The 27994-nt window shown below is 42.5% G+C and overlaps 1 long non-coding RNA gene across 4 annotated transcripts in view; it reads right to left on the bottom strand.

Annotated features, from left to right (window-relative positions):
- The window catches only part of LOC129650546 (uncharacterized), a 215342-nt gene extending 191551 nt beyond the window's left edge, over window positions 1-23791 (bottom strand). Inside the window, exons 1-3 of one of the 4 annotated variants that reach the window (XR_008713812.1) lie at window positions 22992-23523; window positions 22240-22384; window positions 2696-3062 (exon numbers count right to left, since the gene is read on the bottom strand). This is a non-coding gene — a long non-coding RNA (uncharacterized LOC129650546). Of the gene's footprint in view, window positions 1-2695; window positions 3063-21916; window positions 22385-22991 lie in introns of those variants that run through there. The other 3 variants (XR_008713815.1, XR_008713814.1, XR_008713813.1) reach the window with 3 other exon arrangements.
- Window positions 23792-27994: the final 4203 nt, after the last annotated feature.

Genomic DNA, 27994 nt, shown 5'->3' with positions numbered 1-27994 from the left:
CATCTGCAGTGATTTTGGAGCCCCAAAAAATAAAGTCAGACACTGTTTCCACTGTTTCCCCATCTATTTCCCATGAAGTGATGGGACCAGATGCCATGATCTTCATTTTCTGAATGTTGAGCTTTAAGCCAACTTTTTCACTCTCCTCTTTCACTTTCATCAAGAGGCTTTTTAGTTTCTCTTCACTTTCTGCCATAAGGGTGGTATCATCTGCATATCTGAGGTTATTGATATTTCTCCTGGCAATCTTGATTCCAGCTTGTGCTTCTTCCAGCCCAGCGGTTCTCATAATGTACTCTGCATAGAAGTTAAATAAGCAGGGTGACAATATACAGCCTTGATGAACTCCTTTTCCTATTTGGAACCAGTCTGCTGTTCCATGTCCAGTTCTGTTGCTTCCTGACCTGCATACAGGTTTCTCAAGAGGCAGGTCAGGTGCTCTGGTATTCCCATCTCTTTCAGAATTTTCCACAGTTTATTGTGATCCACACAAGTTTATTGTGATTACACAGATTAGGCCATTCTAAAACCTCAAACAGTAATTACAAGAAATTAGTTCCCATTAAGTACAAATATGTCCTTATAAACACTGCACTTGTATGAAGTATCTAAAAATAATCAAACTCATTGAAATAGAGAGTACAATGTGGTTGTCAGGGGCTGGGTGGAAGGGGAAGTGGGAAGTTACTATTTGAAGGGTATAAAGTTTCAGTTAGGCAAGATAATAAGTTCTAAAGCTCTGCCGGACAACAGTGCCTACAGTTAGTAACACTGTGCTGTGCACTTTAAAAAATCTGCCAACTACAAATAACAAATGCTGGACAGGCTGTGGAGAAAAAGGAACCCTCCTATGCTGTTGGTGCAGATGTAAACTAGTGTAGCCTCTATGGAAGACGGTATACAGGCTCCTTAAAAAACTAAAAATAGAGCTGCCATATGACCCAGCAATCCCACTCCTGAACATATATGTGGAAAAGACGAACACTCAACAAAAAGACACATACACCCCAATGTTCACAGCAACACTATTTGCAATAGCCAAGACATGGAAGCAATCTAAATGTTCATTGATGGATGAATGGATAAAGATGATGTGGTATATATACTACAGCAGAATGGATTGCTCAGCCATGAAAAGAATGAAATAATGCCATTTGAAGCACCATGGATGGACCTAGAGATAGTCATACGAGGTGAAGTAAGTAAGACAAAGACAGTATCATGTGCTATCACTTACATGTAGAATCTAAAATATGACAAAAATGAACTTTAAATAACAGAAACAGACTCAGACACAGAAAACAAACTTATGGGTACCAAAGGGGAAAGCTGAGGGAGGGATAAATTAGGAGTTTGGGACTGACAGATATAAACTACTATATAAAAGAAACAAGAACATACTGTATAGCACAGAGAACTGTATTTAATATCTTTTTTTTTTTTTTTTGAGGTTGTTATAAAAATTTTTTTTTTAATTTTATTTTATTTTTAAACTTTACATAACTGTATTAGATTTGCCAAATATCAAAATGAATCCGCCACAGGTTTACATGTGTTCCCCATCCTGAACCCTCCTCCCTCCTCCCTCCCCATTCCATCCCTCTGGGTCGTCCCAGTGCACCAGCCCCAAGCATCCAGTATCGTGCATCGATCCTGGACTGGCAACTCATTTCATACATGATATTTTACATGTTTCAATGCCATTCTCCCAAATCTTCCCACCCTCTCCCTCTCCCACAGAGTCCATAAGACTGTTCTATACATCAGTGTCTCTTTTGCTGTCTCGTACACAGGGTTATTGTTACCATCTTTCTAAATTCCATATATATGCGTTAGTATACTGTATTGGTGTTTTTCTTTCTGGCTTACTTCACTCTGTATAATAGGCTCCAGTTTCATCCACCTCATTAGAACTGATTCAAATGTATTCTTTTTAATGGCTGAATAATACTCCATTGTGTATATGTACCACTGCTTTCTTATCCATTCATCTGCTGATGGACATCTAGGTTGCTTCCATGTCCTGGCTATTATAAACAGTGCTGCGATGAACATTGGGGTACTCGTGTCTCTTTCCCTTCTGGTTTTCTCAGTGTGTATGCCCAGCAGTGGGATTGCTGGATCATAAGGCATGTCTATTTCCAGTTTTTTAAGGAATCTCCACACTGTTCTCCATAGTGGCTGTACTAGTTTGCATTCCCACCAACAGTGTAAGAGGGTTCCCTTTTCTCCACACCCTCTCCAGCATTTATTACTTGTAGACTTTTGGATTGCAGCCATTCTGACTGGTGTGAAATGGTACCTCATAGTGGTTTTGATTTGCATTTCTCTGATAATGAGTGATGTTGAGCATCTTTTCATGTGTTTGTTAGCCATCTGTATGTCTTCTTTGGAGAAATGTCTATTTAGTTCTTTGGCCCATTTTTTGATTGGGTCATTTATTTTTCTGGAGTTGAGCTGTAGGAGTTGCTTGTATATTCTCGAGATTAGTTGTTTGTCAGTTGCTTCATTTGCTATTATCTTCTCCCATTCTGAAGGCTGTCTTTTCACCTTGCTAATAGTTTCCTTTGATGTGCAGAAGCTTTTAAGGTTAATTAGGTCCCATTTGTTTATTTTTGCTTTTATTTCCAATATTCTGGGAGGTGGGTCATAGAGGATCCTGCTGTGATGTATGTCAGAGAGTGTTTTGCCTATGTTCTCCTCTAGGAGTTTTATAGTTTCTGGTCTTACGTTTAGATCTTTAATCCATTTTGAGTTTATTTTTGTGTATGGTGTTAGAAAGTGTTCTAGTTTCATTCTTTTACAAGTGGTTGACCAGAGTTCCCAGCACCACTTGTTAAAGAGATTGTCTTTAATCCATTGTATATTCTTGCCTCCTTTGTCGAAGATAAGGTGTCCATATGTGCGTGGATTTATCTCTGGGCTTTCTATTTTGTTCCATTGATCTATATTTCTGTCTTTGTGCCAGTACCATACTGTCTTGATAACTGTGGCTTTGTAGTAGAGCCTGAAGTCAGGTAGGTTGATTCCTCCAGTAAATGTATTTAATATCTTGTAATAAACTGTAATGGAAACAAAGGGGAAACTGTACATGTGTGTGTACATATAAATATGAGAATCATTTTTATGTATACCAGAAACTAACACAATATTGTAAATCAATTATACTTCCATTTTTAAAAATCTGTTAGCGGGAAGATAACATATTAAGTGTTTTTACTACCAAGAAAAAGTTGAGGTGTGGACACAAGGAAACTTTTGGAGGTGATGGAGTGTTTATTACCTCACTTATGGTGATGGTTTCAAGAGTGGATGTATACGTTCAAACTCATCAAATTGTATACTTTTATTGGGCACAATAATTATACCGCAGTAAAGTGGTTTTAAGAAAAGAAAGAAGAAAGAAACAGACCCCTTAGAAACTCTTTACCACAGCAGGTGCTCTCTGCCTCAAACATGAAGAGGATCTGGCCACTAGAAAGCTCTGTAGTCGCCACTTACGGCTTCCTCTAACCCAAAGAAACTTATTTCCTTTTCCTCTACCTCTCTTCCCCAGTTCTTCCTGCCAGAGTCAGCTGAGACCTCTCCTTCTCCAGGAAACCATGCCCCAGTGCCCTGTCTCACAAACTCCTACAGCACCCAGTTCATATCTCCAAGGTCCTACTTAACCCCTTCTTGTAGTCTGAGTCCCTCACAAGGACCATGCCTTACTCATCCTGTATCACCAGCATCTACCAAGCACATGTCTGGTACATGGCAGACGCCCTATGATGACTGCTGATTGACTGACTAGACACTGGCTTCACAGTCAGGAAGATGAAATCAGATTCTGACTCTACCACTTATCCAGGGCTTCCCAGGGAGCACTAGTGGTAAAGAACCCACCTGCCAATGCAGGAGACATGAGACACCAGTTTGATCCTTGGGTCAGGAAGATCCCTTGGAGAACGAAATGGCAACCCACTCCAGTATTCTTGCCTGGAGAATCCCATGGACAGAAGAGCCTGGTGGGCTATAGTCCATAGTGTCACAGAGAGTTGGACAACTGAAGTGACTTAGCACACATGCACCACTTATCTGTTTGCCTTTTCTGATTCTGTAACTCTTTACACCCTCATTAATCACGCTATCTTACAAAGTAAGTAGAATTATGGAAGAATGCCAAGAGAAACATGGATTGCACTGACTTTTGCATTCACAGTCACCGCACTGAAGCACTGTCACAGAAAGCCACTGCTTTTCAATATTGGAAGAAGCAAAGCGGCACTTTGAACCAGACATTTGTTCTTCAAAGAATCATTTGAGTAGCCTCTCTTATGAAGGATGAGCCTGCACCTTTGCTCTGGCAGAAGAAGATAACCGAAACATTCGTGCTCTACCAAGTCAGACCCGTCAAAATACCTGATGACAACTAGGGCTGGTTTCTGGGGGAAAGGGGGACCTGTCTGCATATTGCATATCCCAAGAGAGGATCCCCAAACCCTGGTCCCTGACTCAAAGTCAGGAAGACTCATGAGGACTGACCAGGGTGGTCCAGAATAAGGCCCACAGGAAAGAAAAACATGCCCTCTGGAATAAAATTACCTGTGGGGAGGGGGTAATCTAGGTTAGCAGTCTGGGCTCAACAGGCCTGAAATGTGTAAACCAGGAGGCCGGATATAGGCACAATGTATAGTGATAATGCCTGGGGACCCAGCCATCCTTGCACATGTTGCGTTTAGAAGACCCCTGAGTGCAGACTAAGGTAACAGTGATCTTGGAGCCCAATCGTGGGAGATCACAGTGGTTTGTACAGGTGTCTGGACCATTATTATACTGCAAAGGGAAACTTCAGCATCTATGGGACACTATAAGACCCAGCTTAACAGCAATACCAAGAGTTAATATCAAATGATTATCAGGCTTCCCTTTTCCCTCTGATTCTGCCATTAGAGGGAGAAATCATCCTTTCTCCAAACTGGACAAAGTAAACCTTCATTCAGAGTTCTCATAAATTTTTAAACAGGCATATGGGCCTCAAGAGGCTTCCCAGGTGGCTCAGTGGGAGAACCCGCCTGCCAAGCAGGAGATGCAGGTTCTATCCCTGAGCTGGGAAGATCCCCCAGAGAAGGAAATGGCAACCCACTCCAGTATTCTTGCCTGGGAAATCCCATGGACAGAGGAGCCTGGTGGGCTACAGTCCACGGGGTTGCAAAGAGTTGGACATGAATTAGCAAGTTAACAACAATAAAATGGGCCTCAAGGCAAACACTGGACATCCTCCTATGGAATACTTGGAGTCTTAACTAATTAACTTAACAAAATTAAGGTGATATGACCATATTTGTATCCTGAATTAAAAAGTGGGTTATACTCGTTATGGAGAAGGAAATGGCAACACACTCCAGTATTCTTGCCTGGAAAATTCCATGGACAGAGGAGCCTGGCAGTTTGCAGTCCATCGGGTTGCAAAGAGTCGGTCACGACAGAGTGACTAACACAACATACTGGTTATGGTGATACAAAAGCAGGATTCACACAGCCCAGCCTGAAGAAGGGGCAACATTAGCCTATCGAAGCTATGCTGGTGGAAAACATGCAGCAGTCTTTCAACCAGAGTTTCTACCTTCTGAATCTAGACGTTTAGTTTATTATTTTCTATGTTAGATTTCCAGTTAAGGTGAAAAGCTGATGATGTCTCATTCCTGGTGCCTATTTAGATTATTAAAAAAAAAATTAGGGAAGAAGGCTCAAGAGGTAGAGGATATATGTATAGCTGATTTATGTTGTTATACAGCAGAAACCAACACAACATTGTAAAGCAATTATCCTCCAATTTAAAATAATAAATTTTAAAATATTTTTTTAAATTATTAGGGAAAAATATGGGACATATTTTCTCATGAGTGTTTCTCATGAGAAACACTGAGATACTTCAAAAACTACTCTGCTGAGGGAACTAGATGGAAGGAACAGCTGGCCATTCCCATGACTTCTCTCAGGTGCTGGACAAATTTACCTATGAAGTAAGTGGAAGAGATCTCAGTAGAACCCGTTGAAAGAGAAAAGCAATCAAGGGAGGCAAAGATGGCCTGTGAGACCATCCTGTGTTGTAATGAACTTCCACCTGAGCCCCTACAAAAAGCAGAGATGCTAGAGGCCACATCAGGCAAGGATCCCAGGTCTCACCTAAGAAAGACTGTCCTGCTTAACCACAGACAAGATAGCAAGCTCATTTTGAGAGCAACCCTGATACACCAGGGAAAGTGGCACTGCCCTTGTTGAAGTCTGAGTGCCACTACAAACTTGGAAGTAAACTCTGGCTCTAGTTCCCACTGTCTTCCTACCAGAATGTCTGATCTCTAAACTAGCTGGCAGCTCAAAAATTCAGACCACCTAACTTTTTCCTCATCTCTTTCTTCTTTACCTGTGGCTGAAATATTCAAACATAGATCCATGTTCTATCGGATCCATTTCAACTACCAGTACAGGACAAGAATTGACATTCATCTGTAAGATATGCAAACGAAATGGAGGGGTGGAAATCACCAAACAGGTAAAGCATTCCTGATGCTGCTGCTAAGTCACTTCAGTCATGTCTGACTCTGTGTGACCCCATAGATGACAGCTCACCAGGCTCCCCCATCCCTGGGATTCTCCAGGCAAGAACACTGGAGTGGGTTGCCATTTCCTTCTCCAATGCATGAAAGTGAAAAGTCAAAGTGAAGTCTCTCAGTCGTGCCCAACTCTTAGTGACCCCCTGGACTGCAGCCTACCAGGCTCCTCCGTCCATGGGATTTTCCAGGCAAGAGTACTAGAGTGGAGTGCCACTGCCCAAAGCAAGTCAAATGAAAAGAAGCAACCTGGAGAACCAGAACAAGAGCACCCCTTTGAAACATGTGACCACCAGGAACAGGAGAGGATTTTAGACATTGCCCAACACATGTTCTCAAAAGAAGAGTAGAGGGGAAAAGCACACATAGATGAATCCACAGCAGACTACCAAGAAGTCACAATACTCTGGCATCATAAAAAAAAACAGCACGATAGTGAAGACATATAATGAAACACTACAACGGATAATGAAAATACTCCAACACTTGGGCCGCCTGATGGGAAGAGCCAACTCACTGGAAAAGACCCTGATGCTGGGAAAGACTGAAGGCAAGAGAAGAGGGCAGCAGAGGATGAGATGGTTAGATAGCATCACTGACACAATGGACATGAATTTGAGTGAACTCTGGAAGACAGTGAAGGACAGGGAAGCCTGACATGCTGCAGTCCATGGGGTCACAAAGAGTTGGACATGACTTAGCAACTGAATATCAACCACAACAACAATAGATACAGTGAGCAGCTCACTGGATCTTTCTAAAAATGTAATTAGAATTACACAGAAGTCAAGCTTAAAATATCCTCCCACAAATAGAAAATAAATTGAGTAATAGGCTAATTTAATGAGAGAAAAGATACATGGAGAGATCAGGATTGTATCTACAGAAACAATGTCAGATATAAAAACTGAGATACTTTACAATAAAATTTATATTTAGAAAAAAATAAATAAAAATACTTGTTTGAAAAAAAAACTGAGATAAGAGAGAAAAAGAAATAACTCTTTAAAGTTAGAAGCAAATGTCCTTAGATTAAGAACTGATTTTGCAAGTCCCAAAGCCTAAATAGTACCAGGAAAATTATTTATATAAAACCTAGATAAAATTTTGAACTTCAAGATTAGCAGGAAAATACACAAGAATACAACCAGAAGTAAAAGTGATATGCAAGGAGCAAATATCAGATTGGTCTCAGTCTTTATTAACTGAACTTTGAGGGAAAAAGGTATATTGCATCTACTCAAGTTATCTTCAAAGGCAAAAAAAGAAATTTAAGACATTTAAATATTCTGAAATTAAAATACACATGAACTCTTCCTGGAAAAAAATATCTAGAGTATATACATCTAAAAGATATCAAAAATTGAAGAAAGGGAAAATTGAGGTTATAAAGAAAATGGTCGATGAAAAATATTCCAAATAGCTAACATATACACAAAAAAATTAATGCATATGTCAGATTATTGCTAAGAGGCTATAAGTTGCCCAACGTAAAAATAATCATTGTCTAATAATCTGAATTTACAACAATTTACAACAAAAAGCAGCAAGTGAGGAGAAAGGGGAAGGCATACAGAGTTCCTCATTTTCCACAAGCAAGAGAGAACTCAGCATGCTGCTCTTACCAACTCCAAGTTCAAAGTCATATTAGTAGCTTGAAATCAGCCATGGGGGAGCATTTATACCACAGAAGTCAGTGAACGCTATAGATAACTTCTATTTTTCAGAGTCACTACTATCCCACAAGGTACAGTCAGCAACGTGCTCTTTTTTGTTGTTTGGTGTTGTGGTAAAATGTACATAATATAAATTTTACCATTTTAGCCATTTTTAAGCAAGCAATTTAGTGGCCTTAAATACACATACAGCGTTATGCAACCATCATCACCACCATGCATCTCCACAACTTTTCCATCATCCCAAACAGCAACTCTGTACTCACTATACAATAGCCTCCCTTCCCCACTCCCCTCAACCTCTGCTGCTGCTGCTGCTAAGTCACTTCAGTCGTGTCCGACTCTGTGCGACCCCATAGACAGCAGCCCATCAGGCTCCCCATCCCTGGGATTCTCCAGGCAAGAGTACTGGAGTGGGTTGCCATTGCCTTCTCCCCTCAACCCCTGGCAACCACTATTCTACTTTCTGTCTCTTCTTAATATCTCATGTAACTGGGCTTACACACTATTTATCCTTCTGTATCTAGTTCATTTCACTTAGTACAATGTTTTCAAGGTTCACCCATGTTACAGCATGTGCTAGAATTTCCTTCCTTTTTCAGGCTAAATAATATTCCATTATATATGTATCAGGTGGCAGTAGTGGTAAAGAACCACCCTGTCAATGCAGGACACATAAGAGACGTGAGTTCGATCCCTGGGTCGGGGAAGATCCCCTGGAGAAGGAAATGACAACCTACTCCAATATTCTTGCCTGGAGAATCCCATGGACAGATGAGCCTGGTGGGCTACAGTCCATAAGGTCGCAAAGAGTCAGACACAACTAAAGCCACTTAGCACACAGCACATATATGTACTACTTTAATAATCATTCATTCATGGATGGAAGTGGGTACTTTTAATACTTGCTGATAAATAGAAACATATATCTAAATAATAACAATCAGTACAAACTCTGAACTTCCTGTTAATAGAGCATATGCCATCTCAAGCAGTTACCAGGTAAATAAAAGAGGAGAACACACTGTAACCCTCTATCAGTGAAGTGGGTTGTACTCCCTCACTGACATCTTCAAGGATCCCAGCATGTTGTGTGGAAGTCGGACCCTCTGAGACTCAAGTACAGGAGCTAATAGATGAATAACACACATGCAATGACACCCAACACAATGCTCAACACCAGGCCCTGGGCCGAGTACAGTCACATGCATCATCTCACGTAATAGAGATTCTCCCTTATTAAAACTCTATCTGCCAACACAGTGTACATCAACACTTAAACTTCTTAATGAAACAAATAAACTGGTTTCTTTGTTATCTAGTCTAGACTGAACTAACAACAATCAAGGGGGTATGTATCTCTAAACTGTTCCTAAGCTTTCATAGCAGAGAAACCAGGCTCACAGAGGTCTGCTAATGGGAGTGGAAGATGACAGCTTCAATCAACTATGTAAGTTCAGGATATCGGTATTCATTTCACAATACAAGGGAAGAAGCCAACTGTTTCTGCTTTCCAGTTAAGGAAAATGGCTTAAAGTGGTCATGTGACTTATCAACACAGCCAAAAGGACATGAGTAGAAGGCAATTTCACCAGAAACTGAAACCCCAGTGTCTAGGGAATCAGACTACCAGATGGACCCAAAGCCATGGGCAGTACAGACCTACTGTGGAGCCACATGGTTTACTATGGCCGCGATCAGGAGCTGCAGTGGGATTTTTGCCTGAAGGTGCCCAGCTGGGACAGAGGTTGTCCAAGGAAAGATATGACTTCCAGGGATTCAGGCAGACATTGCACTCCAAATATTAATAGTCCCCTAACTTTGCTCTTTTGTCTTTCAAGTCAAACAAACCAAGTAGGTGTAAGTCAGTGGTTCTCAACACTTGCTACACATTGGAATTACCTGATCAATTATTTGAAAACACAGACACATAGGCCACTGAGCAAACTGCAGCAGAGTCTGTGGGACTGCAGACAGGATTAAGAGCCACCAGGGCAAAGTCACACCTTTCGTAAGGGACCTCAGACTTGGAGCCATCTGCATCAGCTATGAAGAGGCTTCCACCTCTGCTGCAACTTTTCTGGTGACCATCATTCCAGGGAGTAAATGCCAGAGAGCAAATGAACAGGAAATGGAAGAACACACATAAAATGAACATCATAATGAACATCAAACTGAAAGGAGAGCAATGCAGGCAACTTTAAGAACAATAGCCAAGATTAAACTAGGGATTCAAATCTAAAATGGAAACTGGCTAAATCCTCCACTGGTTTCATTTCTCCCAGTCAATTTTTTCTGCTGTTTTTGACTTTGTTTTCTCTCTAGAGGTGATCCCTGTAGATTGTGCCAAACAAGCTTTCTGATGGATTCACTGCTGTTAAAATACTTCCTAGGATTACCCCACATCGGTGGGATTATTCAGAGTATTCCCAATCCATTCAGAGGTAGCAAACTAATAAAACTGTGGAATACATTATCAGGAGGCTGTTGTAACATTAAAGTTGATAATACACTGCTGCTGCTGCCGCTGCTGCTACTAAGTCGCTTCAGTCGTGTCCAACTCTGTGAGACCCCATAAATGGCAGCCCACCAGGCTCCCCCGTCCCTGGGATTCCCCAGGCAAGAACACTGGAGTGGGTTGCCATTTCCTTCTCCAATGCATGAAAGTGAAAAGTAAAAGTGAAGTTGCTCAGTCGTGTCCAACTCTTAGCGACCCCATGGACTGCAGCCTACCAGGCTCCTCTGTCCATGGGATTCTCCAGGCAAGGGTACTGGAGTGGGGTGCCATTGCCTTCTCCATGATAATACACTAAGAACAGAACCCCCGAAGAGCCCAGAATATTACTGAGTTTGATTTCAGCTGGGTGTCAGTGCTGATTAGCCCAGGCAATTTTTTCCACCTCTCAAAATAAATACACAGTTACAGATGCAGAAAACAAACTTATGGTTACCAGGGAGTAGGAGGGGGAGAGATGAATTGGGAGATTGGGACTGATATATACATGCTGCTGCTGCTGCTAAGTCGCATCAGTCGTGTCCAACTCTGTGCGACCCCATAGACGGAAGCCCACCAGGCTCCACCATCCCTGGGATTCTCCAGGCAAGAACACTGGAGTGGGTTGCCATTTCCTTCTCCAATGCATGAAAGTGGAAAGAGAAAGTGAAGTCGCTCAGTCGTATCCGACTCTTTGCAACCCCATGGACTGCAGCCTACCGGTCCTCCGTCCATGGGATTTCCCAGGCAAGAGTACTGGAGTGGGGTGCCATTGCCTTCTCCATGATACATACTACTACAAATAAAACAGATAACTAATAAGGACCTACTGTGTAGCACAGGGAACTCCACTCAATACTCTGTAATGATCCATATGAGAAAAGAATCTAAAAGACTGTATATAGGTACATGGCTAAATGATTCACTTTGCTGTACACCTGAACCTAACAAAATACTGTAAATCAATCATATGCCAACAGAAATTTTAAAAGTAAGTGCAAAGCCCAGTTCACTTTAAGTGTGAAAACTAAGAAACAGGTCCTAGTCTGAGCTCTGTGCGCTCCTTGAGAAGGTGGAAAAGGAAAGTGCGCTAGCAACTATGATACGCTGTGTGAACTCCCTCCTGGAAAAGAGAAGCTGCCATGGGAAACTTTGGCCACACCTAGGCCAGCCACCTGGCACCACCTATCCTTGAGGTATAGCAGATGAGGCATCTGTTATAGGTGAAAGTGTCTCCCCAAATGACACTGACGTCCTAACCTCCACTACCTATAAAAGTGGCCTCACTGGAAGTAGCTGCAGATGATCAACTTAAGACAAGGACACCGGGGGAGGGAAAGGGCTAATACAATGTGACTGTGACGCTAAGTCACTTCAGTCATGTCTGACTTTTTGCAACCCTACAGACTGTAGCCCACTAGGCTCCTCCGTCCATGGGATTCTCCAGGCAAGAATACTGGAGTGGTCTTCCATGTCCTCCTCCAGGGGATCTTCCTGACCCAGGGATCGAACCCACATCTCTTATGTCTCCTGCATAGGCAAGCAGGTTCTTTACCACTAGCACCACCTGAGAAGTCATTATGACTGGTGCCCTTCTAAAACCAGGGAATTTGGACACAGAGATTGACACTGACAGATGGAGGAGGATGTGAAGACAGAGAAAACACTATCTACAAACTACAGATGCCTGAGGCTGCTGGAGGTCAGGAGAGTGGTATGGCACAGACATTCCCCCTCAGAGCTGTCAGAAGGAACCTACCCTACTGACCCTTGACTTCTGACTTCTAGCCTCCAGACTGTGAAGTCGTAAATTTCTGGTGTTGAAGCCACTGTGCTCATTGTGCTTTGTTAACAGCAGCCCCAGGGAACTAATACAACATCAAAAGAAAGTATTGGTTTAAAACCTGGTGGATCATTGAAAATCAGACTACTAATCCAGGGGCCTAGGAAAAAAAGAGGCACTCAAAGTGTGATGCCAAAGAAGAGCTTCAACAGAGCTGATTAGACAAAGTTGAAGGGGTGGCAGGAACAGACCAGGAGCAAAACCAAAGAGGCTCTTACATTCAGTACATAGGCATGGACCAAGCACTGCCCCAGGTGTGGGCATACAGAAGTGAATAAGGAGTCACGTGCCATGTGTGCCGCTAGGCTCTGGTGGATACAGCGTGCTGAGGTAGCAGTAAGCAAGGTGCTTCAGGATCAAGGTGGTGGGGGATACTCACAGAGCAACCTGGGATTCCAGGAAGACTTCCTGGGAAACAGGAGGTGCATGCCTGCTCAGTTATGTCTGACTCTCTGTAACCACGTGGACTGCAGCTCTCCAGGCTCCTCTGTCCATGGGATTTTTCCAGGCAAGAATACTGGAGCGGGTTGCCATTTCCTTCTCCAGGGGAACTTCTCCACCCAGGAATGGAACCACATCTCCTGTCTCTCTTGTATTAGCAGGTGGATTCTTTACCTCCAAACTACCTGGGAAGCCCTGAAAAACAGGATATCTAAGCTCAGTCTTAGGAGAAGGCAATGGCACCCCACTCCAGTACTCTTGCCTGGAAAATCCCATGGATGGAGGAGCCTGGTGTGCTACAGTCCATGGGGTCACTAAGAGTTGGACACGACTGAGTGACTTCTCTTTCACTTTTCACTTTCATGCATCGGAGAAGGAAATGGCAACCCACTCCAGTGTTTTTGCCTTGAGAATCCCAGGGATGGGGGAGCCTGGTGGGCAGCCGTCTATGGGGTCACACAGAGTCGGACATGACTGAAGTGACTTAGCAGCAGTAGCAAGCTCAGTCTTAAAGGATAAGAAATTGGCAGGATGGATCCAAAGATGTCTACTTGCATAAAGAATCCATGGGCCTCTTGGTACCATGTTAACAATGTTAAATAGAATGTGATTTTTTTTTAAGAAAGAATGAGGTGTCACTTTCATTTGCACACTTGCACAAGAAAACCAGAGTTTGGCACCTCCAGAGCTGGAGTTCACCCACAGTAATAACCAACAGCAGGAGCCATGGTACAGAGCAGAGGAAACCGTGGCCAGGCCAGTAACTCATCCCAACATATGTAGATATAAGAGCAGAGGAAAAGGGAATAAAACTGCACATGCCACATGGAAATCAGCTATAATTGTTCATGGTACATGTGGGACATGCCACACCACTACCACCTTTCAGAACTCCCAGAAAACACAGAGGACTTTTCAGGGGCTCCTGACAGCAAGTGGGAGCAAGCCAGAGAAACTAAAGTAAAAATAAAAATAATAAGGCTCTCATAGGCTTGTTGTAAGAAATGAAGAAAGAAGAATTAATATTTCAGAGCAACTGGGATATACCACCCCACTTCATCTATCAATGTTTGGTCTAATCTATCTGGCATTTACTTTATCATCTTGTGTTAATTTAGCATCATTATCACTTACCAATATTCATTTCTTGAAAGCAACCTATTTGGGGAAAGATGCCTTCATATCACAAATGAGGCTAATTTAATGGCTCCAACAAGCAGTACCCTAATGGGGAAGCCAGCGGCTGCAGGCGTGAGCACAGACAGGCCTGACTCAGGTCTCCTTTGTGCTTCACTGCTCTGCCAATTGGATCTAACGAAGGAGCTGGAGGTATTCTCCTTCTGTTTTCTAATGATGTTAATGTCTTCACGAGGTTAATGAAACTGCTAACACAGGCCAGTTATGAATGGCTTTATGTATAATAAAAAACCATCTATTCTGAGTTTTTTGCAAACACTGGAGAAGGCAATGGCACCCCACTCCAGTACTCTTGCCTGGAAAATCCCATGGACAGAGGAGCCTGGTAGGCTGCAGTCCATGGGGTCGTTGAGAGTTGGACACGACTGAGCGGCTTCACTTTCACTTTCCACTTTCATGCATCAGAGAAGGAAATGGCAACCCACTCCAGTGTTCTTGCCTGGAGAATCCCAGGGACGGGGGAGCCTGGTGGGCTGCCATCTATGGGGTCGCACAGGGTCGGACACGACTGAAGCGACTTAGCAGCAGCAGCAGCAGGGACAATGATTGCTGTGGTGGTTTTGCCTATTATTGAGTATTTCAACGGGGCTTTTTTTCCTTCTTTTTTCCTTTAAGGACCAGGCTCAAAGACCACTAAACTTATGTGATTCAGAGATGCCTAGACTGCTAGGTGGACCTAGTTGGGCCCTGCTTGAGGCTACAGCCCTCGTTTAATCCTATCCTTTATGGTCTCTACTGCCCCCTGCTGACCGGGAGAGGCAGGAGCCGCTCTCCAGCACCCCCTTGGGAAATGGAAAGCACCAGAAGACAAAATATGAACAGCTATTATTTACTGTCACTTACTACATGCCTTCTAATTTAATACTCACAACATTCCCGTGGGGTAGCTCCTGACCTTTTACAGATGAAGAAACCTAGGCTCGAGTAATAAACCAAGTTCCCCAAGGACACAAGGCTTGTGAGCGGCAGATCCAGGACAAGGTATAAATCTGTCTGACTCACAGCTGCTGTTACACTCCCACCAGAGACATGGTAGAGTGAAAAGTACATGTATTTTAAAACAAGATACATTTGGATCTTGGTTTTCCTTCCCCAATTTAAGAGCCATTTAAGATAAACCTTAAACAAGTTCTTATATTTATTTTCTCACTTCATGGCAAATAGAAGGGGGAAAAGTGGAAACAGTGACAGACTTTATTTTCTTGGGCTCCAAAATCACTGTGGACGGTGATTGAAGCCGTGAAATTAAAAGATGTTTGCTCCTTGGAAGAAAAGCATTGACAAACCCAGACAGTATATTAAAAAGCAGAAATATCACCTTGTCAACAAAGGTCTGTATCAAATCAAAGCTATGGTTTTTCCAGTAGTCATGTAAGGATATGACAGTTAGACCAAAAAGAAGGCTGATTGCCAGAGAACTGATGCTTTCAAACTGTGGTGCTAGAGAAGACTCTTGAGAGTCCCTTGGACTGCAAGGAGATCCAACCAGTGCATCTTAAAGGAAATCAGTCCTAATATTCATTGGAAGGCCTGATGCTGAAGCTGAAACCCCAATCCTTTGGCCACCTGATGTGAAGAACGGACTTATTGGAAAAGACCCTGATGCTGGAAAAGATTGAAGGCAGGAAGAAAGGGGGATGACAGAGGATGAGATGGTTGGATGCCATCACCAATGCAATGGACATGAGTTTGAGTAGGCTCCAGGAGTTGGTGATGGACAGGGAAGCCTGGTGTGCTGCAGTCCATGGGGTAGCAAAGAGCTGGACATGACTGAGCAACTGAACTGAACTGATCACCAACTCAAAGGACATGAGGTCGAACAAACTCTGGGAGATAGAAAAGGACAGGGAAGCCTGGTGTGCTGCAGTTCATGGGATTGCAAAGAGTCAGACATGATTTGGCGACTGAACAACAACAGAATGTGAATCATCACACCTATGTTGGAGGTTTTTTAGAAGGGTTACTAATAACGTAAGTAAAGCAAAGAACCTGAGATATGGTGGCTGTATAATAGCTGGCATGTGCTACCTGGGGCCAGAAACAGAAAGTGGACAAGGATCAGCTTTCTTGTGGCTTAGTGACTGCTTCATTCAGGTTCTGTGAAGGTTTGTAACTCAAGATCCAGGCTCAGAAAGATATTAAAATGCTCAACTAATGATGTCAACACATCTGAATAGCTCCTTAACACTTATAAAGCACTTTTGTGTATATTTTATTTGATCTTCACAAATACATACCCATAGATCCATAAAAATGCCATCATTAGAGAAAACTTACAATATGTCCAGTCATTTACTAAGCACAGAAAATACATGGTCAAATTCCATCTTCATAACAACCCCATAGGTTGGTATTACTATTTTCCCCATTGTCTGATGAGAAAACTAAGGCTCAGAAAAGTTAAGTAACTTTCCCAGAATCACACTGTACTAAGTAGCAGAGCTAAGACTTAAACCCCAGTCCACCTAGCCACAGAGCTCATTTCTCTCAATAAGGGGGCTAATGCAGTTTTCTTTTAAGGTAGGCTGGGCAAGCATGACATTTTCACTATGTACATGAGAATATTCTGACTCATAAGGGAAAGCAACCCCTCAAGGACTCAGAAGTTCTATTTTGGGAAAACTAAGCCTTAATGGCTGTCTAGGGAGGGCTTACAAATAGCTGTGAAAAGAAGAGAAGCAAAAAGCAAAAGAGAAAAGGAAAGATAAGCATCATCTGAATGCAGAGTTCCAAAGAATAGCAAGAAGAGATAAGAAAGCCTTCCTCAGCGATCAATGAAAAGAAATAGTGGAAAACAACAGAATGGGAAAGACTAGAGATCTCTTCAAGAAAATTAGAGATACCAAGGGAACATTTCATGCAAAGATGGGCTTGATAAAGGACAGAAATGGTATGGACCTAACAGAAGCAGAAGATATTAAGAAGAGGTGGCAAGAATACACAGAAGAACTGTACAAAAAAGATCTTCACAACCCAAATAATCACGATGGTGTGAACACTGACCTAGAGCCAGACATCCTGGAATGTGAAGTCAAGTGGGCCTTAGGAAGATTTACTATGAACAAAGCTAGTGGAGGTGATGGCATTCCAGTTGAGCTTTTTCAAATCCTGAAAGATGATGCTGTGAAAGTGCTGCACTCAATATGCCAGCAAATTTGGAAAACTCAGCAGTGGCCACAGGACTGGAAAAGGGCAGTTTTCATTCCAATCCCAAAGAGAGGCAATGCCAAAGAATGCTCAAACTACCACACAATTGCACTCACCTCACATGCAAGCAAAGTAATGCTCAAAATTCTCCAAGCCAGGCTTCAGCAGTACGTGAACCATGAACTTCCTGATGTTCAAGCTGGTTTTAGAAAAGGCAGAAGGACCAGAGATCAAATTGCCAATATCCAGTGGATTATAGAAAAAGCAAGAGAGTTCCAGAAAAACATCTATTTCTGCTTTATTGACTATGCCAAAGCCTTAGACTATGTGGATCACAATAAATTGTGGAAAATTCTGAAAGAGATGGGAATACCAGACCACCTGACCTGCCTCTTGAGAAATCTGTATGCAGGTCAGGTAACAGTTAAATCTGTAACAGTTAGAACTGGACATGGAACAACAGACTGGTTTCAAATAGGAAAAGGAGTACGTCAAGGTTGTACATTGTCACCCTGCTTATTTAACTTATATGCAGAGTACATCATGAGAAACGCGGGACTGGAAGAAACACAAGTTGGAATCAAGATTGCCGGGAGAAATATTAATAACCTCAGATATGCAGATGACACCACCCTTATGGCAGAAAGTGAAGAGGAACTCAAAAGCCTCTTGATGAAAGTGAAAGAAGAGAGTGAAAAAATTGGCTTAAAGCTCAACATTCAGAAAACGAAGATCATGGCATCCGGTCCCATCACTTCATGGGAAATAGATGGGGAAATAGTGGAAACAGTGTCAGACTTTATTTTTTTGGGGCTCCAAAATCACTGCAGATGGTGACTGCAGCCATGAAATTAAAAGACACTTACTCCTTGGAAGGAAAGTTATCTCCAACCTAGATAGCATATTGAAAAGCAGAGACATTACTTTGCCAACAAAGGTCCGTCTAGTCAAGGCTATGGTTTTTCCTGTGGCCATGTATGGATGTGAGAGTTGGACTGTGAAGAAGGCTGAGTGCCAAAGAATTGATGCTTTTGAACTGTGGTGTTAGAGAAGACTCTTGCGAGTCCCTTGGACTGCAAGGAGATCCAACCAGTCCGTTCTAAAGGAGATCAGCCCTGGGTGTTCTTTGGAAGGAATGATGCTAAAGCTGAAACTCCAGTACTTTGGCCACCTCATGAGAAGAGTTGACTCACTGTAAAAGACTCTGATGCTGGGAGGGATTGAGGGCAGGAGGAGAAGGGGACGACAGAGGATGAGATGGCTGGATGGCATCACTGACTCGATGGACATGAGTCTGAGTGAACTCCGAGAGTTGCTGATGGACAGCGAGGCCTGGCGTGCTGCGATTCATGGGGTTGCAAAGAGTCATACACGACTGAGCGACTGAACTGAACTGACTGAATGGTGGTATCTACAACCATGAGAAAGATCCTTGTCTCTGAAGATCATAGTGAGCTGAGATGATCATCGTCCAGTATAATACAAATAACACTTATGAATAAAATAAACTACATTCTTTATTTGCCTCAGATTTCTCTTCAAATCTTTGATTCTCTAACTCCATTCTTCACACAGACTTAGTCTTAAAACTAGAAAATTTTTTCAAGATAAAGCTACATTGGCACAAGAAGGTTCCAGGTGTATTAGGGTCACAATATAACAGCTGGAGAAGAACTTTGTGAAGCTAGTAATTGTCCAAAAGCATTAACATCCAAAGATAAATTAATAATAATGGGATAAACAAATTATTCATTAAAACAACTAGAATGAGGTTAGGAAAAAAATTATCCCTTTGTAAATCTGGCCCAGCACTTTCACTATAAATTAAAATCTATGATAAATCACAAATAAATTGGATGGACATCTGCAGCAAAAATTAAATTACCCAAAAAAAAAAAAACACTGCACATTTGGGGAGCTTTACGAACAGGGAAACCACCAAGAGAGATAGCTTTTCTTGCAGATTGTTTAATGGATTCATTTCTTATTTAACATCTTTTTAAGAACAAATGTGATGCTTCCCACTCATTAGCTCCTTTTGAATATTAAGAATTTTCTAAGAACTGGACTGGGAGGACAGTCAGATACATAAGGACATGGCAACATAGGGACTAGAGGCATAACTACAGTGTTCAAATGTAAATTTATCAAGTTATGGATATAATTCTGAAACTTTTAGCCAAGACATATAACATATCTGTTTAATTATAATTATGACAATCATAAAATAGGAATAGAAAGAAAAGCCTTTATAAACACAAACTTTCTCATCTTTAAAGACAGTTTAGGGGCTTCGCTGGTGGACCAGTGGTTAAGAGTCTGCCTGCCAATGCAGGGAATACAGGTTCAAACCCTGGCTCAAGAAGATCCCACATGCCACAGAGCAACTAAGCCCAGGAGACACAACTACTGAGCCCATGTGCACAACTGCTGAAGCCTGCACACCCTAGGGCCCATGCTCTGCAACAAGAGAAGCCACCGCAATGGGAAGTCCCCACACTGCAGTGAAGAGTAGCCCTTGCTTGTCACAACTAGAGAAAGCCTGCACAAAGCCACAAAGACCCAATGCAGCCAAAAGAAAATAAATAAATCTTTAAAGATAGCTTAGGTTTCTATATATCTCAAGATCAGCTTTGTATTTAAACTGAACAGTGAAAACAGTGTAAATAATATACAAATATAACATGGTTAAATAACATGGTTGCTTAAAAGTTAACTATGAATGGAAACAAGTCATTAAGATCTTCCTATTTAAACCTATGACTTGTCCCTTCTTTTTATTTAAGTGATAAATAATTCACTGTTCCTCAGTTCCTATTATTTTACTTGTATTATAAAAATTTATCTTTCTGCAACCAAGACTTTCAAGGTGAGAAAGTGTATTAACTGAGGAGGGTTTGCCTTAAACACAGACTTTCCTGCTTTGCAAGCCAAGTTATCCCTTTAGTGACCACAGGCATGAATGAAGACACACTTGGCCATTCAGCAGCACTGGCCCAGGAAGTTGCCTGCATCTCATAAAGCACTATGGGTCACCACAACACAGAAGCAAGACAGAGAGATGGCAAGTGTCCAGGAACTAAGAAGGAAATCTCCCATTTATTGTAAGATGCCTTTAACGTAGGGGACAAGGGGTTGTTATCTTGACAAACAACGGACATCCCAATCTCCCAGTCTTTCCTCTCCAAACCTTCACCATCCACTGATCAATTAAGATGTCTTATTTTATCCTACACAGCACACCCTTCACAGCTTACTATTTCTGCTATCTTTTTCCCACCCCGTTGATGGCATGATATGTAAGACTTTCCTCTATCTCCAACAATGAGTCTCTTGGCAAAGAAAAGAGAAGAGCCAAAGCGTACCCAGGACTCTCCAGACCTTGGGTTGGACAATGACCCCTGAAGTAGGCAAACGGGCCCAGGGTGTTTATGTGTCAGAATAAAGCTTTACCTTTTTCCTATCAAGGAAACTCTCCGAACTCAGCCAGTACAGTAGCTCTCAACCAGGCCAGTGGAAACATCCAGCCTCAATCAAATCTCTAAAATAAGATCATTGCGAGGGTTGTAAATTAGCAAAAACCCTGGACCAGTTGTTCCATGTTTCTCAAAAGGTGAAATTTAGTCATCTTTTAATGGGTCACATGTTCTCCAAGCCATCAGAGCCCGGTAACTTTTTTGGTCTCACAACTGATCCTCCTTCACACATCTTTGATACCAATCCAGCCTGAAAACACTTGAGCTTGAAATTAAAGACCCTGAAAGAGTTTTTCCCAGTGTTTAAATGAATCTACAGTGTTTTGACCCAGGCAGCCACAGCTAATGCTCCCTGGTTGCCTCTCTACTTGGGAATCTCAGCTTGAACTGCATTTTGAAAATGAGGAAACAGATAAAGGCAGCCCAGCAGGAAGAAGGGAAAGCATGCATTGAAGTGTGGCACTGTGAAGCATCACGCCACATTCTAGAAAGGCGAGCAGCTGGGCACACCTAGACAAAGGGTGTCTGGGAGACGTAGGGGAACAGAAGCACTGAGGGGAGAAGTGGAGCAAGAGGCAAATAGTGAAAAGAGCTGTAAGTTAAGCTGAAGACCCCGAACTTCACCCTGAAAACTGAAGGGAAAAGGCAGAAAGGGGCTGGGCAAGTTGTTGAAGGTTTCTAACTGGTTGGATTTCTGAAAGAAGTGAAGTGAATTTGCTCAGTCATGTCTGACTCTTTGCAACCCCATGGACTGTAGCCTACCAGGCTTGTCAGTCCATGGAATTTTTCAGTCAAGAGTACTGGAGTGGGTTGCCATTTCCTTCTCCAGGGGATATTCGAGGGATCGAACCCAGGTCTCCCGCACTGCAGGCAGATGCTTTACCGTCTGAGCTACCAGGGAAGCCCAAGCATAGGATTATTTGAGAGAACAATTTCAAACTTCTATTTTAGAATTTCACACTGTCAAATCATTTAGATGTGAAAAAAACCCCAGCATCTCCCAAATAAATGGAAAGCCAATATGAAATAACAGGCAAAACTTATTCACACCTTATAAAGGATTGTTTTTAATCAATAGGTTAACAGGATTTTGAAGGCCACAGGAAAGATGGCCTTCTTCCTACCAGCAAAAAGTACTTAATTCATCAGTAAAATCAGCTGGTATAAATCAAGGGTTTACATGGCTGGTTGCATCAGAATCACCTGAGATGCTTGTAAAACTGCTGCTAGCCTAGCCTCACTGCTAAGAGATTATTTAATTGGGTGGAGGGAGGGAGGAAAGGAGGCAGGCAAGGTATTTTTTAAAGCATGAGAAGCTCAAGGACTCTTTTGGCGCTGAAATTCCATCATCTGTGTCAAAGAAGATTCCTACCATTTGAAGTGAAATGTGGTAAAAGCCATTTCTTTTGTATCTTCAGATCCTAAATCTGGAATGAGGTTTGGAAAGCACCTCCAAAGAGTTCACATCACCCTTCTTCTTTAAGTTGGTTTTATTCTTGGGTGTATCAAGTTTCTGTCTAAAAAAGCATAGGATTATTTGAGAGAACAAGTTCAAACTTCTATTTTAGAATTTCACACTGTCAAATCATTTAGATGTGAAAAAAAAAAAAAAAACAACCCAGCACCTCCCAAATAAATGGAAAGCCAATATGAAATAACAGGCAAAACTTATCCACACCTTATAAAGGATTGTTTTTAATCAACAGGTTAGCAGGAATATATACATATAAAATCTTAGTCTGTGTAACATGTTCTAAAATGAGTTATGCCAGCACAGTAAATGAGCAGGCTCCCTACTTATGTTCTGCCCCTCTTCCTCTAGCCGAACCCAAGAATGTGTCTGCTTGCTTGCTTCTTTTAAAAGCTATTATTTATTGAACACATCCTATAAGCCAGGCATCGTGCCAAATACTTATTTCAAATGAGTTAGTATTTATCACCATTTTATTAATGAGGAAACTGCAGGGAGGGGTAACATAACTGCTCAAAGACAAGGCTAGCAAGAAGCAGCACCAGAATCTGAAGTTCTATCTCCTAAGTCCCTGAGCCACACATCTCTCTACAGTGTAGTGCCATTCCTCCCCACTCTCTAAATCCCGTCTCCCACACTCTCACACTCCCTACCTTGACCCGTGGACCAGGATTCCACCATGAGTTCACTGAACATAAGTGAAGAAGCAAATGAAGTGTAAACCCAGGCGCACAACTCAGATCATCTGGTCCTCACCCAGGAGATGGGTCCCTCAGATTGCTATCAGTAGAGCGCCCTCTGTTGTTTAGGATGCCGAAGTGGGTTAAAGACAGAGGACCGGAAGATTCAAAGTGCTTCCTCACACTGAGCTGACCTAATCTTGAGATGAATATGTCCCTTTTAGACCAACAACTGTACGCACCCTCATCATAAAGAAAACACTCCTGCTCCATCGGTCAATCCCAAAAGGCTTCAACCCCAAAAAGCAAGAAACATCAATCTCAGTTTTCAAGATTTTGTCTAAAATCAAGTTACAGAATCATTACAAAGGTCCTGAAATTAGCCTTCACCATCCGGTAGATGTTATTTTCCTGTGTTCTCACTGTTCACACAGGAACTTTAACCTTTACGGCTATTGCCTTGTCAAAGCGTGACTGGGAGAAGAAGGAAAGTCTCCTATGTGTGGCGGGATAACAATATTGAACCTGCTGCTTAGAGCACAAGGCCCCCAATGATTGCTTTATTTACCCAGAAATTATAAAACATTTAGAGACCCCTAGGGCAAGTTAACCATAAAATATTCAGCAACATCTGTGCCATATTATTTAGTGACAGACTAGACTCGGAAAATACGGCTGCTGCACAGCAGGCTGCCCTGCACCACGTCAGCTGTTAGGCTGCGGCTGGGAGGCGCTTTTTCCTGGCCCTTCGTTCCCACCACCCTCGTTTTCAAGCAGAAGTCTCCCACTCCCAGCACCTCACAGTCATGGGGCTACCAAGACAAGCTTAAGAACACGTTTGTGCTCAGAGTCCCCACAAACAAAGCAATTTCTAACAAAGGCTGCCTGGTCCTGTGAGGGTTGGGGTTGTGTCCCTCTCAGGAACTTAACTATACAGGTGAGTCCCAGGGAGGCAAGAGTCACAGGGTCGGGATGAAATTGCCTACAGGCCGAGAGCACTCAGTGGAGCCCAGGAGTCTACACATGCGCACTGGAAGCTGCTTTGTTCCAGAAATTGACCAGACTACAAACCAAGAAACCTGAGTCCTATCGGACAGTCAAATGCTCAATCATCACCTTCTTTGGGCAGAGCGCAGTGCTAGCTCTGGATGCTAGTCCTTCCTCTGCCACCTCGTGACCCTAATACTTGTGTGATCCTCACAGTGGCTTTCAGGGTAGAAAGGACAAGACAGTCAATGGAAGAGCTGTTGTAAGCCACACGCCCTTCCTGTCACTAAATTCCAATAAACAACTGCTCTCTCCACCCCACTTGCACCCATTTCCAACTACATATTTATTTTGAAAAGTTCTCGTAGGCTGTAGCATGTCCTCACCAAGAACTACTGGAGTTGTTGTTCAGTCGCTAAGTCCGACTCTTTGTGACCCGGTGGATTGCAGCACTCCAGGCTCCTCTGTCTTTCACAATCTCCCAGAGTTTGCTCAAACTTGTGTCCATTGAGTCAGTGATGCCATCCAACCATCTCATCCTCTGTTGCCCCTTTCTCCTCCTGCCTTCAGTCTTGGAGTAGATCCTTTATAAGCAGAGTGAACACACATCCCAGGCACACTGAATTAGAGTTTGCAATTTAACAAGATCCCCATCTGAACAGTAAAATTTGAAAAGCACGGTTCAGGGGTCAACAAACTTTTTCTTTATAAAGCTAAATAGTAAATGTTTCAGGCTTTGTGGATCATACAATCTTGGTCACTATTGGACTATGTCACTGTATTATATATAAGTGAATGAGTGTGGCCATGTTCCTGTAAAGCTTTATTTACAAAAACAGGCTACATAGTTTGCCCATCCTGAGTCAGACCAGCACTTTTCTTCAAGTATTAGCGTTCATTAGCACCACTTAGGGAGCCTGTTAAAACACTGCTTGCTGGTCCCTACCCTCAAAGTTTCTGATTCAGAAAGTTTAGGAAAGGGTCTGGGGATATATATTTCAAATAAGTTTCCAGGCAATGGCAAAGCTGCTGGGCCAGAGACCACACTTTGCAAATCACTATTCTAGAGTAATTGTTTTCAAATCTGGGTGTACATTGGAATAATCTAGGAGTATTTAAAAATACTCATTTTAGGATAAAGAAGATGTGGTACACATATACAATGAAATAATACTCAGCCATAAAGAAGAATTAAATAATGCTATCTGCAGCAACAAGGATGGACCTAGAGATTATCATATTAAGTGAAGTAAATCAGACAGACAAATATCATATCATATCACTTATATGTGGACTCTATAACAATGACACAAATGAACTTATTTACAAAACATAAACAGACTCACAGGCTTTGAAGACAAATTTATGGTTACCAACAGGGAAATGGGTAGGGGAAGGGATACATTAGGAGTTTGGAATTCACATATACACACTGCTACTGCTGCTGCTGCTGCTAAGTCGCTTCAGTCGTGTCCCACTCTGTGCGACCCCATAGACGGCAGCCAACCAGGTTCCCCCGTCCCTGGGATTCTCCAGGCAAGAACACTGGAGTGGGTTGCCGTTTCCTTCTCCAATGCATGAAAGTGAAAAGTGAAAGTGAAGTCGCTCAGTCGTGTCCGACTCTTAGCGACCCCATGGACTGCAGCCTTCCAGGCTCCTCCATCCATGGGATTTTCCAGGCAAGAGTACTGGAGTGGGGTGCCACTGCCTTCTCCAACATATACACACTGCTATATATAAAACAGAAAATCAACAAGGATCTACTATATAGCACAGGGAACTCTACTCAGTATTCTGTAATAACCTATATGGAGCATCTGAAAAAGAATGGACATATGTATAACTGAATCACTTTACCTGAAACTAACAACAATATAAATCAACTATACTCCAATATTTTTTAATTTAATTAAAAAAAAAAACACCTCATTCCTCGACCTCCTCCAGACCAATCAAATCACAATCTCTAAGGATGGGACCTGGCCACATTGATGCTTTTTTAAAGCCCCCAAATGGTCACAATGATGCTTTTTTAAAGCTCCCAAATGATTTAATGTGCAATTCCCGGTTCTGCATATTTCAAAATTACCAATTGTTCCCTAAATGACAATGACAAGGTGTTAGAAAGACAGAAATGTTAATGAGCTAATCTGCACTACCTTTGAAAGATCTAGAGCACCTTAACACAAGAAAGACTTAAGTATTTTACAAAGGAATTTTTTTGTATGGCTCTCAAATGGATGGAACACTGTGACTAAATACAATCTTAAACTTGTATGTTGTTAAGTGAGTAGGAAAAAACATGGGCTTTCTGAATTTGCTTTCCTATACTGCTTCTGTTTTCAGTTTCACAATAGTTCACCAAGTTCCAAGACTCCTCATTCTCCTAGCTGTGTAACCTCAGGTAAGTCACTCAAGCTTGCCTTTCCTTAACTATAAAACGGGAGGGTTCAACTTTTGTCGCTTCCAGCTCTAAATGTATTTTCTTTATGATTTGCATTTTATAAATCATGACTTCTTATAAACACTTCAAATAGTTTTTTCTCTTCGGCAGCAGCAGCGGGCATTGTGTTAATAGGATCAGGTCCAAAGTGAAAGCAACTGCTCACACAGAGATGTCCTATCTGTAATTTTGTTTATGTGCAGCAAATCCTCAGCATCATGCAGCTTGCCAACTTTGTGAGGCACTGTCAGAAATCAGAATTATGGCCAGGCCAGTATCAGGGAGAGACTTCAGCTACTGTCCCAAGCTCTTAGCTACTTTGAATAGTGACACTGAGACATGTGAGGAGGAGAAAAGGAGAGTAAATAATCTTAACTGTGAACAAAGGCAATAAAACCTAGGATACAGGAGACTTTAGGTAAAGAAACCACCTTCCAGAGCAGAAGACAGAAGAGATGTGGGTTCGATCCCTGGGTCGGGAAGATCTCCTGGAGGAACAAATGGCCCCCCACTCCAGTATTCTTTCCTGGAAAAGTCCATGGGCACAGGAGCCTGGTGGGCTATAGTCCATGGGGGCGCAAAGAGTCAAACACAACTGAGCTCATGCGCACAAGGAAGAAAAGAAGAGACCCAAGAAAAGTCAACAAAGATATCCCAGTGTTGGTCTGTGAATACAGGTCAAGTGGACGGGATGGATCCCATTTTGGTAAGCATAGACTAGGTGCCTTCCATACAGTAAATTACTTCTTCTTCCTCCCTAAAATAAATAAAAATCAATCAGCCAATAACAATTTCTAATATAGTAGAGGAAGGAATAGAGATACTCACATGAGCCAGAGGAAAGTAGAGTAGATGGAAAAGAAGTAAACATATATAATTGATTTCCTGCACTCATAAACCAGGCCTAACTCACTTGAAAACAGTTCAAATGACCTAAGAAAGCAATTCTCATTCTTTGGGAGCCCCCAAGGGACAAAGATGCCCCTATTACTGGACAGACAGACTTGGAAGCTGCTGCTGCTACTGCTGCTAATTCGCTTCAGTCATGTCCGACTCTATGCGACCCCATAGATGGCAGCCCACCAGGCGCCCCCATCCCTGGGATTCTCCAGGCAAGAACACTGGAGTGGGTTGCCATTTCCTTCTCAAATGCGTGAAAGTGAAAAGTGAAAGTGAAGTCGCTCAGTCGTGTCCGACTCTTAGTGACCCCATGGACTGCAGCCCACCAGGCTCCTCTGTCCGTGGGATTTTCCAGGCAAGAGTACTGGAGTGGGGTGCCATTGCTTCGGGTTACATGCGCTTCAGTTTGCTTCCTGGGGGTCCTGGAGGCTGCTCTCCAGGCTGAGGCACTAGGCTGGGCTCTCCTGCGGCGGGCCCCCTACACCAGCCCTGCAAACCCTCGGGAAGGGCCCTGTCCTCCTCCAGGTCGCCCGTGCCCTCCACGAGCTCCTCGTAGGTGATCTTCTCGGCGAACTTCTATATGAATTTAAAAAGGAAGATGTTTTATTAATTTACTTCACTAGATATTCTTTCTGCCTATCAGTCT

Source organism: Bubalus kerabau, chromosome 4 (assembly GCF_029407905.1).
Source record: "Bubalus kerabau isolate K-KA32 ecotype Philippines breed swamp buffalo chromosome 4, PCC_UOA_SB_1v2, whole genome shotgun sequence".
Taxonomy (NCBI): domain Eukaryota; kingdom Metazoa; phylum Chordata; class Mammalia; order Artiodactyla; family Bovidae; genus Bubalus; species Bubalus kerabau.
The sequence above is the reverse complement of the archived record's forward strand: the minus strand, read 5'-3'. Positions and strand labels throughout refer to the sequence as shown.